At 36.7% G+C, this 13,025-nt stretch overlaps 1 protein-coding gene across 9 annotated transcripts in view; it reads right to left on the bottom strand.

The window, feature by feature from the left end:
• Nucleotides 1-13,025, bottom strand: part of EPHA5 (EPH receptor A5) — a 378,384-nt gene that overhangs the window by 180,534 nt on the left and 184,825 nt on the right. The window lies entirely within an intron of this gene.

The raw sequence follows: 13,025 nt of genomic DNA, 5'->3' as shown, positions 1-13,025 counted from the left end.
GGGTTTTGGAAAATGTAACTCTTTACAGGAGTAGAAAGTCCTGTCTTCTTTCAGAGAGGCCTGTGGTTTCAAACTGCTGACCTTGCTGCTCACAGACCATCCTTAGACTGCTGTGTCACTAGGGCTTGGTTTGTGACAAACCAAAGACAAGAAAAAATGAACTTACTGCCATCAATCCAGTTCTGATTCAGAGATGCCAGAGGGCAGTGTCAAACTGCCCCTGTGGGTTTCTAAGACTGGAACTCTTTACGGGAAGAGCAAGCCTCATTTTTCTCCCTTATTTAATTAGGCTTTATTCAATCCATATGCTGAACAAATAATCCTGAAGATGGATTGTAAGGAGAAGAACACATTCTTTTTATTTAATTAGGCTTTACTCAATCCGTATGCTGAACAAATAATCCTGCAAGATGGATTATAAGAAGAGCACAGCATCAGGACTGAAATATAGTCCATTAACAACCTGTGATATGCAAATGAAACACCCTGCTGGCTGCAGGTGCAAAGGACTTGAAGCACTGGATAGTGGAACATAAGAAAAACATAGCCTTCAGTATTTTTAAACTTCACCATTAAAAAAAGAAGATGCTTGCAACTAGAATAAATTGATATCGTGATAAAAAAAACTTGAACCCAATAAACTTACTACAATGGAGTCAATGCCAACTCACAATAAGCCTAAATCTTCCCTATAGGAACGAGCTGTGCATCGGACTGTCACTGCTAGGGTATCAGTTGAAACCACTAGGCAGCTCACTGAAGGAAGTAGGGCTTTCTACTCCTATAAGGTGTTAAACAATCAGGAAGCTACAGGGACTGCTCTGTCTTGTACTATAGGTTCCATATGCATCAGCAAAGACTTGATGGCAGTGAGGTTTTTGTTTGTTTGTTTGTTTGTTTTAATGATGGACTTTGATATTATGTGTTATTAGTCTCTGGTGGTAGAGGAAAAGAAAAAAGCATTCACTTGGATATTAATTTTTCCTGAATACCATTCCATCCCAATAATACACAAAAGACAGTTCATATACATACAAGTCTTATTTCACTGTGCTGATACCCAAGGATCCAAAATAATATTTCACAATTACTCCTACAGAATTTGTTATCTCATGCACTAAGCCTTTTAACCCAACTATATGTTGGCAAAAATTCCATTAAGTTGGATGAAATCATTCAAGTTCATGTTTCAATGACAGTACATGGGGAACAACCAAGAATTCCAGAGGATGAAATGGTAAGTGGTAATTATATAGATTTACTCACTGTTATTGAGTAGACTCAAATGCATAGCAACCCCACAGGACAGGCTCAAACTACCCCCCTGAGTTTCCTAAGCTGCGTACCTAGTGGTTGGGAGCCCAGTTAGATTCTTTCTGTAAAGATTGATAATCAGGGAAAACTATATGGAAAGTTCCATTCTGTTGTATCGGACTGAATATGCATATAAACTCTTTCATCACCTGATCTACACATCCCTGTAACACATACACCTTACTTGTTTTCAAACCATTCAGGATTCATTTGGTGTGTTCACACAGATGCCTCTTGATCCATGTGCAGAGTTGTTTCCGAAAACGAATTCTTCTCAGGGCTATTCATAGTTCCCTATTGTCCACACATCGAATGGCTTTGCATAGCCAATAAAGCACAAGTACATACGTTCTGGAATTCTCTGTCTTCAGGCAAGATTTATTTGACATAAACAATATTAATTGTTTTGTGTCCTCTTCAGAATCTTGTGTCAATTTCTGGCTGATACTAATCAATACATAAGGTTTTCAGCAGCTTCCCCCAAAGTGGGGAGCTGAAACCTTCTTCACTGTTTGTTCTTAGTCTGGAAACCCCCTTGAAACCTGTACACTTTGGGTGACCCTGCTGAAATTTGAAATACCAGCGACATAGCTTCCAGAATCACAGCAACAGACAAGTCATCATAGCATGACAAACTGATGGACAAACTCCAGGAACTGATGGGCTACCCATTGAAATATTTCAGAAATTTGAAGAAGCACTGGAACCATTCACTTGCATCTGTCAGGAAATATGGAACACAGCTACTAGGCCAAGTGACAAAGAGAGCCATCGTTGTGCCCATTCCATAGAAAGGTGATTTGAAAATGGCCGAACTATAGAATGAAAATCATTGATATCATGCAAAAAGTAAATTTTTACTTCAAGTCATCAAACAATGGCTGCAAAAGCACATTGACAGGGAACTGTCAGAAGTTCAGGGAAGCCTCAAAAGTGGGTGCAGAACAGGCTCAACGTCGTTGATGTCCGAAAAATCTTGTTTTAGAGCAGAGAATATAAAAAATGTGTTTTCTTGTGTTTCATTGACTCTGCAAAAGCATTTGACTGTCTGGGCCATAACAAACTGTGGATAGTGTTGAGAAGAATGGAAGCTCCTGAGCACTTCATCGTTCTCATTCAGAACTTGTACATGGATCAAGATGCATTTGTGCAAACAGAACACGGGACTACCCTAACTTAAAGGCAGGAAAGGTGTGAGTCAGGGTTGTATCATCTCACCCTACTTACTGGATCTAGATGCTGAGGAAAACATCAAGCAGCTGGATTATATGAAGAAGCATGCAGCATGAGGATTGGAGAAAGGCTTATCAACAAATCTGTGGTGTACAAATGACACGACCTTCCATCCTGAAAGGGGAAGACAGGAAGCACTTGCTGATGAAAACCCCGGCTTGGATCCTTCAGGATGGATTACAACTTAAGGTTCAGAAGACAAAATTCTCACAACTGGACTAAAGTGAACATCATGTTAATGGGAGAACAGGTTGAAGTTATCAAGAATTTTATCCTACGTAGATCCCCAATCAATGCTCGTGGGAGCAGCCATTATGAGATCAAACGATATCTAGCATGAGGTAGATCTGCTACACAAGAACTCTTTTGGAGTGCTGATGAGCACAGAGGTTCCTTTGAGGACGAAGGTATTCCTGACCCAAACCATCAATCATATCATATGCTTGTGAAAGTTGGACATAGAATAAGGGGGACCATAGAGGAATCAATGCATCTGAATTTTGATGTTGGAGAAAATATTGATAGTTACACGGATGCCTAAAAGGTCAAACAGCTCTGCAGTAGAAGATGTAAAGCCAGAGATTTCCTTAAAGGCAAGAATGGCAAGGCATTGTCTTACATAATCTGGACATATTGCAGGGAGAAGCCAGTCCCTGGAGAAGGAAATTGCCCAAGCATAATTATTCCATTTCACTGAAGATACCAGTAATTTTGGAGTCAATTACTTTGTTAATATTATAGGGATTTCCTAGAACATGAGACTGCAACATTTCATAATCTAAATGTGTAATGATGTGAAAATATGATAGAAAATACATTTTATGTATTCCTGATATAGGAGGTAGAATCATTTAATTAATTCTGTTATACATACATGATCAGAGATTCTGCCTATAACATGCTATTCAAGACAGCTGGAACTGATGCTAAATGCTTCTAAATTAGTTGAGCCCAAACTAGACCAAAAGATGTCAGGTACAAAATAGACTCTGCTAGCTTAAATTCTTTTTTATGTAGAAGCAAATCTATGACTTACTGAAATAGGATTTTTATGTTTGATTTATTTTTTTCTGACCCATTCAAACATCGGTAATTAAGTTTTTAGAAAAGGAACAGAAATCCTTTTCTATATCATGACTTTCTGTATCACAAAAAATCCAGGATGAGAATAGTACCCAGATTTTTAAAATGTCTCCATTACTCTTATTTTTTATATATAGATTAAGGATACAGAAGTTGAAGCTTCTCTTGAAATTTACATCTTTAAGTTTCTGGAGGGGAAAAAAAAGACATATAATGGCACTTCGACACCAGAAAGAATGTGGATATAGATATCATAGTAGGTAGTATGATTTGAATGCGTAAACGTAGAACACATACAAGGGTCTTCAGAAAGTTCATGGAAAATGATAGAAAGATAATAGACTTTTTAAACAAGCTTTTAAAACTCCCAAATATTAAAATTTTGGCATGCTGAGACCAAAATAATAAAATTTGTATAATTATAATCAAGTTGTGATATTTATAAATCTATTTTTTGCACCTCATCAGTCATGTGTTTTAGCCATTTCTGATACCTGAATCAATTTAATTCTTCCAGTGTTATAAAAAAGATAATTCTATAAGCTAACACTTCACATCTTCCCTCGAGTTTTTGTGAAATATGTCTTTAGTCGTTTCTCAATACTCTAAATGGTCAGCCTTTTCATAGATTATCGAGCTCTGCCCTGAGCTAACGATCGTCCCTGTGGATGCAGAATTCCACTAAGAAATATCAGTTAGAGCAGGAGCTACGACGAATGGGATATAGCCTGAAAAAGAGTTGAAAAGGCAATACCTCTGTTTCATCCTTTGTGTTTTTACCAGAGACCCCATGTGCACTTGGAATATTTACTCCTCATCTGGAAAAATATGACCTTGTCTCCTAGCCCATCACAGGTAAGTAGTAAAACTGTACTAATGGTCACTAACAGATATCTGAACTCCTGAATCCTACCAAAGAGAGTAATTGCAAATCCTGACTGTATCTTGGGGAGAGGAGGTATTTGGAAAATGATTGCTGTTATCACCAAAAAATGCGTGAAATGGAAGACTGGAAATTAGTAATGCATACAGATTTATATTTCTGTTTGGTCTTTGTAAAAAACAAATTAATTTTGTTAAATACTAAGATATTTGACTTATAGTTGACTACAAATAGAGTTACTGTGGGGTGGTTTTTTTTCTTCACTGAAATAAATCAACAGATTTTGTTGCTATTAAAAACTATGGAGTCAATTTAAACTCATAGCAAGCCTGTATGTGATAGAATAAAATAATGGCCAGTCCTGTACCATCTTCACAATTGTTCTTATGCGTGAACCCACAGATGCAGCCATCGTGTCAATTCATCTTAGCCTGTGTCATCTTCTCTTATGTTGTCATGGAAATCAAGTAGATGGATGGTACCAACTGAATGCATCTGATGAAGAGAGATCATCATGTTTCACAGACATTTTTTTTTCAAGAATAAAATAAAACTAAAACCCTCATGAGAGATGGACCACTTTTGTTAGTGATATTTCTGGAAGTCTGGAACATGCTGTGTTGCCTCCACAGTAAAAAGCAAGTTTGCTGTACTTCACAATTTATGTCATGTCAAGCTAGCCCATGAGAGAAAATTATACACATATATATATGTATATATATGACTCATGCAAGGAAAGTGAAATCACAATTATTTCAGCCAATATTTGAATTTTATATCTTTTAATATTTTAGTTTTAATAATTGTGGTTCTCTGATAAGAATTAACTTGTTTTTCATTTAAGTGTGAATAATTAAATAGCCTTAAACATTAGTTCTTAATATAGTATGCCTAAATAAAAAGTACATTAAAATAAAACTTTAAATACAGTTCAAATATATAGTAAATGCATGCTATTTTGTGGGAAAAATAAAAAATTTTAAAAGCAAATGTAATGCTTTACTTTCATAAAAAGAAATGTGTCTATCTTCTATCTACACACATATCTAACTAACTACTTGCCTGTTGGTCATTTTTGTATCAACCACTAAGGCGAAAGATGAAAAAAATTAAGATTTTTTTACCGACTTCTACAATCTGTAATTTATCAAAATGTAATCAAGATACATTAATAGTCACTGATGATTAGAATGGGAATGTCAGAATCAATAAGAAGATTCCATTGTTGGACAATATGCCCTTGACTATACAAATGACTCAAAAATCGCATACGAGAATTTTACAAGACTAATAACTTAATCATTGGAAATTATTTTTAAACATTATAAAGTGACTCTACAGCAGGACTTCACAAAGTGGAATACATAGAAATCAAACTGATTACATCTGTGGGAAAAATCATGAAGAAGCCCAATATCACAAAGGTAGAGGCTGACCATATGACAGATCATTTCTTTCTTGCAGTTCAATTTAAAGGTGAAGAAAAGTTAAAACAGTGTATAAGGTCACAACGTGATTTTTGGTCTATCTCATTTGAACTTAGGCCATTCCAAAAATATATGTAATACGTTGAAGGCTAGTGGTCAAGGACTGGATAGAGTTTGAGATGGCATCAAGGACACCATAGGTAAAGAAAATCAGAGATCATGAAACAGAAAAAGAGAGAAAATACTGAAATGGCTGGCACAAGGATCCCTAAGTGAATAGAAGAAACAGTGGAGCACAGTAGCTGACCACGATGGAAGCGGGCTGTCAAGAAGACAACATAGAGCAAACCTGATGGAACAGGCACAGGGCAAGAGCTCCAAAACCCAAACTGAAAGACACGCATGAGCAATCTCAAGCAACGTTCATGTTGCCTTGAGTTACAATAGTAAAGGATTCTCTGGCTAAAATACTGACCAATGCATAATGTTTTGAAACAATGTGGGAGGTAAACACCGCTCACCTGTCAGTCTGTCACACTGTGGTGGCTTTCGGGTTGCTGTACGCTGAAGGTGATGTCACTGAAATCTCAAATACCCGCAGGGTCTCCCAAAGTGACCCGACATCAGCAGAGCTCCCAGACTAAGAATAGACTATGAACGATACGCTGCCCATGTCAGGGGAATTAGCCACCAAAACATTATGAATGGACAGAACCATTGTCAGATAACTGAAGGCCTACAAAGAGAAGCAGATCAATTGTCTTAGATAGTGCTTAAACATGAGCCTTTCAGGCTGGAAAGAATGCAAAATATGACTAAGAATGAGCTGCCTTTCTTTAGAAGATGTGGATGGAGTAAAACCAATGGGAACAAAACGCTCAGACCTGCATTTACTGAGGCAGCACGCTCAGCACGACAAAAGCGCTGCCAAAAAATCTACTAGCAATCGGAACTTGAAATGAATTTAGTAAAACTGGAAGTCGTCAAAATGAAATGGAACAAATACAGCTACCCTAGGTGTCAGAGAACTCAAGGGGACAGCTTTTGACCATTTCGAATCAGAAGAAGAAATGACTATTCTCGGAATGACACAAACAAAGGAAATGGCTCTGGAATTATTGTCAAAGAAGATTTTCCAAGACCTATCTTTTAAGTACATGCTATCAATGAAAGGATTATATCTAGCCACTTTCAAGGAAATTCAATATATACCTATTACTCAAAAAGTAAAACTGGTACAGAAGAAATTGAAGAATACTACCAACAACGACAGTCTGAAATTGATCGAGTATGCAATCACTCAAGATGGATTGATAATTATTGGCAATTGGAATGAAAAACTTGGAAACAAAGAGGAAGGGAGAGTCGTAAGGAAATATGGACTTGGTGATAGAAATGAACCTGGAGATTGCATGGTAGATTTTTGCAATACCAAATATTTATTCTGAGAAAATACCTTTTTTCAAGAACACAAAAAGTGACTATACACATAAATTTCTCCAAAGGGAATAGACGGGAATCCAATTGACTAGATCTGTGGGAAGAGATGATGACGAGGCTAAACATCATGAGCCTCTTCAAAATGAGACCGGAATTGACAGTGCAATAAACCACACTGTGGGAAACAGAAAAATTTCTCCCAAGTTGTCTCCCCCAAATATTTGCCAAACTTAGCTGCTTGCGAATGACTATACACTTGGAGGTCATCAGGAATAGATCAGGGGTTATTCTTCCTAAGAGCTATCAGCCATCTGGACCAAGCAGTCACCACTGTCAATCCCACAACAAGTAGGGCCCACTCCCTTCTGATAAGAATAGCAGTTGACTTTCCTTGTAGGAGACGCCAGAGAGGTCAAACCCACCCAAGGGTGTCCAAGCTTAGGCCGCCATCATGAATTTAGGTTCCGCCCATCTTGTCACATGTATACCTCTACTCCCTCCCATTCCTACGTGCACACTCCTAGCTCATCCCCTTCCTGTTGCGCTTATGCCTATCATACATCCCCTTCCTATGATGTGTCTGCCTATTGTACTGCCTTTTCTGTGACGTTTGATTACCTGTAATCACGCCCTCCTAACAGAGAGAAACTTTGGTCAGCAATAAAATTTGGGGCTCTCTTGCTCTCGCGCCCGGGCTCCCCCCACAGGTCCACCAAGGGAGGCTGAGGTGAGCACGCTATCATGAGTTGTGTCTGACTCCATTACTTCAATCTGTTTTCTATCTCTCATGCTCTCTATAACTTCACTATAATCTTTACTTATTATCACCGTACAATTGTGTCTACCAGACCAGTGATGATTTGTTGGGCGCCCTCCTTTGCCCCGCACCACACATTGCTCAAATGTAAGTCCAGGAGAAAGCTGAAGGAAATGAAAACACGTCCACAAAAGCTAAAATACGACCTTGACTGTCTCCCGTCTGAATTCCGAGAATATCTCAAGAAACAGATTCGCTGAATAGAACACTAATGACAGACATCCTGATGAACTATGGGATGACACCAAGAACATCATACATTACAACGAGCAAAAGGTCATTAAAAAGACAGTAAGTAATCAAAAGATCAAAGTGTATATCCGAAGAGACCCTGAAACTTTCTCTTAGTCATAGATCCCCTAAGGTCAGTGGAAGAAATGATGAAATCAAAGAGATGAGCAGAACATTTCAAAGGGTAGCTTGAGATGATAAAGTATTATAATGAAGTGCAAACACCTAGAGTTAGAAAACCAAACAGAAGAACACACTCAGCAAACGTGACACTAAAAAAATCTCAAGAAAAAATTGAAGCCTGGAGTTGCAATGTCGAAAGGTACTCTGGGAAAAATATTGAATGGTGCAGAAAACATCAAAATAAGATGGAAAGGATGCAGAGTCACTGTACCAAAAAGAACTAGTTGACATCCTACCATTTCATGAGAAATATCAAAGGCACTAAAGGAAGACGTTAGAGCTACATTGAAAGCAATAGCCCAAAAGCAAGGCTCCGTGAATTGATGGAAAACCAACGGAAATGTTTCAACAAGGTGATTGTGGTAGTCAGATTTTATCAAAGTAGTTTTATTTTGCTATTATCATAATTTTTGAAATGCTGTATAATTAGATCACTCATATGTATGTAGATAGAGCCTACCAGAAAAACAATCTGTCCTGGAAGTACATTCAGAACTTTCCTCTGAAAGGAGGATGGTGCACGTCTGAATTATGTACTTGGCCATGTTATCATGAAGGACTAGCCATGAGAAGGTCCTTCTGCATCAGAAAGTAGAGGGTCAGTGTAAAAGAAGAGGACCCTCAGTGAGAGGCGATGGCACTGCAGCTGCCACCAGGACTCGGACTCGGGAATCAGAGTGCGGACGGAGATGGACATCGCAGTGCTTCCTGCTGCTGTTTGTAAGTCTGTGATACATGGGGTGTGACATACTGGCACGGAACAATAGTAGCCTTATCTATCCATTTGTGAGGATAGCTTCTATCCTTTGAAAGAATAAATCAAAAGGAAAAATGCTGGCATGAAAATTTTTAAAGACTGTTTTGTATAAGAAAACTATACGAATTCACTAGGAAAGTCAAGGAACTCAAATAGTTGTGTTTTTTTTCTTCCCTTTTCTAAGTTTAAGAGTTTGGTTATGTGAACTTTATCACTTACCATCTTTATCATTTTTCAATTTGATTATTTGTTGAGGGCTATTTACACAATACACACATTCACATATTTATTTCCTATTTTTCTCTTTACTACAGCCAACATTCCTTTATGTTCGTGTACTTTCCCCCTGTCATTGAACCAGCATAGTATGCTCATTTTCCTTGACCACGACAATACTCAAAGAAAGTTTCCCTAAATATTATTTGGCTAATTTTAATAGTATAAGCTCCACAAACAATTAAGGAATTTAGCTTTCCCTAAAAATCTTTATATGATTTGACTCACACAAGAAAAAGAATCATTTGAATTCAGACAGATTCATATGAAAGCAAAATGCTAGCCTCCATAATAAATAATGATGGGGAAAATGTTTTAAATGTTGTAGAACCATTCATACATTAATCATTTAATCACTGCCCTCAGCAGGAAATCATTATTTGCTTTTATAGCCTGATCAGCTAACAAAATTCAGTTCCCAGTTCAATGCAAAATTTTTCATCACGGACAAATAACTATTTGTCTTGCACTTTTTATATCTTTTTTTCAATCTGGACATTTTCATTCATGGGTTGTTTTTACAAAAACAAAGTTAAATCGCCCAATAAACTCCACAACAATAATTAAGCCCAATTGCAAATAAAAACCAAACTGCTTTTGATAACAATCCTCGGAGCTATTCGACACTCAAACGCAAATCTGCTGAAAGGAGTTTTAATAAAAGTCTCATATGGTGCCAACGGCTTTCTTCAGTTTAGTATATTTATGAAGATGGAAATATTCAGACATCAAATCCAATTATAATAACCCACTCCCCATGAGCTTGATACTTGAAAAATATTCAAAATTACTGGTATTATAGCTAAAGGTTTAATGAGAGTTACTGGAAAGTAGCTATTTTTGTGGAAACTGAGATTTAATTTGTTTACAATAAAATATTCTGAAAGAAAAATATCCTTATTTTGATACTGTTAGTAGACTTATGAAGATTCTCCAGAAAAGTAGCAACTGGAAGTCAACAAAGAATCAAATCTGAATGTGAATGTTTGCTTTAACTGGTAACCCCATCTTGACCAGTTAGATGGAAATGAACATTTCTTGCCTCTTGGTACTTGAGGTTCAAGAAACACACTTTGAAGTATAAACAGTGCAAAAAGTCAAATACAACTAGAATAAATATTTACTATGTAAACCAATAAAACACTGAACAGTCATCAACTACACCTAATACATCAGAAAATATCTTTTAAATAAATTAAGACTTTGGAAGCTAGAGTGCTCCTCCACAGGAGTACAATCTGATTACTGAAGATGCTCACAATGCTATTGCAAGGATCCTCTGTAGAACCCAGTGGTCCTGGAGGGTGCTGCATACGAAGACTAGAAGAGCATCCTGAAAGCAGATGGCAGAATCCAGATCACATACCACATTACTGACCATCTGTGAAACTTAAGATATGAATGTAAAATCTACTTTTGCTTGTATTGCCTGCAGTATTGCTGCGGGCACGGGGTTCATATAGAAAGGACTAGAAATAACTAGAAATAGAAAGCACTCATTTAAAACATCACATACATGCATACCTTATTTTATCTTAAGGAATAAAAAGAAATCCTTGGAGACACATATTCAAATGAATAAAAAATTATAGAACATTCAGAGTGACTCATTGAATAGATCACATACTCAATTTCCAGGGTTGTTTATTATAATTCCTTCTAACTAAAAGGGAGAAATAAGAAAAGAATACAACGACAACAAAAACTGAATTCAACTCCATACATTTACTTATGCTCAAGAGCTAGTTATATGGTTTAGGGATCATATCAAATAATTCTAATTAATCATTTTATCTAATGATTAATATCAGTCTTCTGGTTGAAGACAACCATTCAGCACCTTCACAATCTATGCTAATGCCAGTGAAGTAACTGGCCTGGCTACCATAACAGATGCTCTGACCAGGTGTGCTACAGATGATCTTGGATAAAAGAGAAGACAATTACAGTATAAAAAAACTGTTGGGGTTTGGGGGAAGGGAGCCAGATTACTAGCCAGGAGAAGACTAGAGGAATCCATGAAGCAACCGCCTGAGAGTCTCTTAAACTTTAAACTGAAACCATGTCCACAAATTGCCTTTTAACTAAATAACAAATTGACTTAAAATATAAATATCACTTGTGGGTCAGGTCTAATGTAAAATTTTAAAAATCTATAGAAGATCAACTAAACAACACTTACTCTGAACTTTAGAGTCTAAGCAAAGATGAGAAACTCAAGGATTGGTGGTAGTGAAGCTACATTAATGGAAACAGGAAGACCAGAATGGAAATAATGAGAATGCTGAAACAATATGGAAGATGTTTCAGTACCTAATAAGCAGTCTAAGCTTTAGTCTGAGAGTGGCAGCCAGGGCTTATAAGACTATGACGTTTCTTTTTCCCCTTTCCTGTAAAGCATAATGCTCTCTTCTTTAAACTTCTACCAGAGTGCTGTTTGAAAAAAAATTATATATATATATATAATATGAATTAATCATAAGTTTTGAATGGTGAATTGTTGGTCCAGTTGCTAATTGATGCATTAATTTTCCTTAATTGTTGTTGTGTCTACAAAAAAGCCTTCTGTACTGTTAAAGAAAAGATATGAGAGAAAATAAAGGATTTGTGGCTTTAACAAGACTCACTTAAACAAAGACATGAATAGCAAATCTATTTCAATGCCCCCCATTTAGGATGAAGTACAATTTTTCTAGATAAGGATTTCTTGGTGTAAAATATTAACACCAAGTGTTTCCGTCATGGCATCCTTGGGTGGAGTTCACAGCCCTGCCGTAAGCTGGTGGTCTAATGCAAGCCGTTTTCTCCACTTGTGCAAACCAAGTCTTCCCTAATGATTCGAAGATCGCCACATAGAATAGAAATGTGCTGTCAACTAGTTCTACTACAGAGGTTTATAATCATTCTTATTTTGATAAATTGGATTACCAATGAAAAATCACATGCTATCATAATACTGGAAAAATTATAAAATAGTACATTAATTGGTGAATCAAACAAATACAACCTGTCTTATTACATGCTAAATTAATGAAAAAATCTAAAAGGGAACATGAATAAAAAATAGAGTAAAGGTTCATATAAGGTATAATATGTTTGTTTCAGAAAATTATGAGATAAGCAGATTCGCTACAAATAAGTTGGAGCCAGAAATATACATTTGATAGAAAAAATATATATTCGAAAGAAAAAAAATCAATTAGAGTGTATGTGTGTGTGTGTGTGTGTGTGTGTGTGTGTGTGTGTGAATGCACCTGCTAAGAAATTCTTTGCATTTACTGGTTTAAATTGAAAAACAAAACAAACAAAAATAAACATTGTTCTGAGTTTACGATTTATGGGGCGTATCCTTATAGTACCTACTTAAATTTACCCTCATCT

This window comes from Tenrec ecaudatus, chromosome 3 (assembly GCF_050624435.1).
Source record: "Tenrec ecaudatus isolate mTenEca1 chromosome 3, mTenEca1.hap1, whole genome shotgun sequence".
In the NCBI taxonomy this organism is placed as follows: domain Eukaryota; kingdom Metazoa; phylum Chordata; class Mammalia; order Afrosoricida; family Tenrecidae; genus Tenrec; species Tenrec ecaudatus.
The sequence above is the reverse complement of the archived record's forward strand: the minus strand, read 5'-3'. Positions and strand labels throughout refer to the sequence as shown.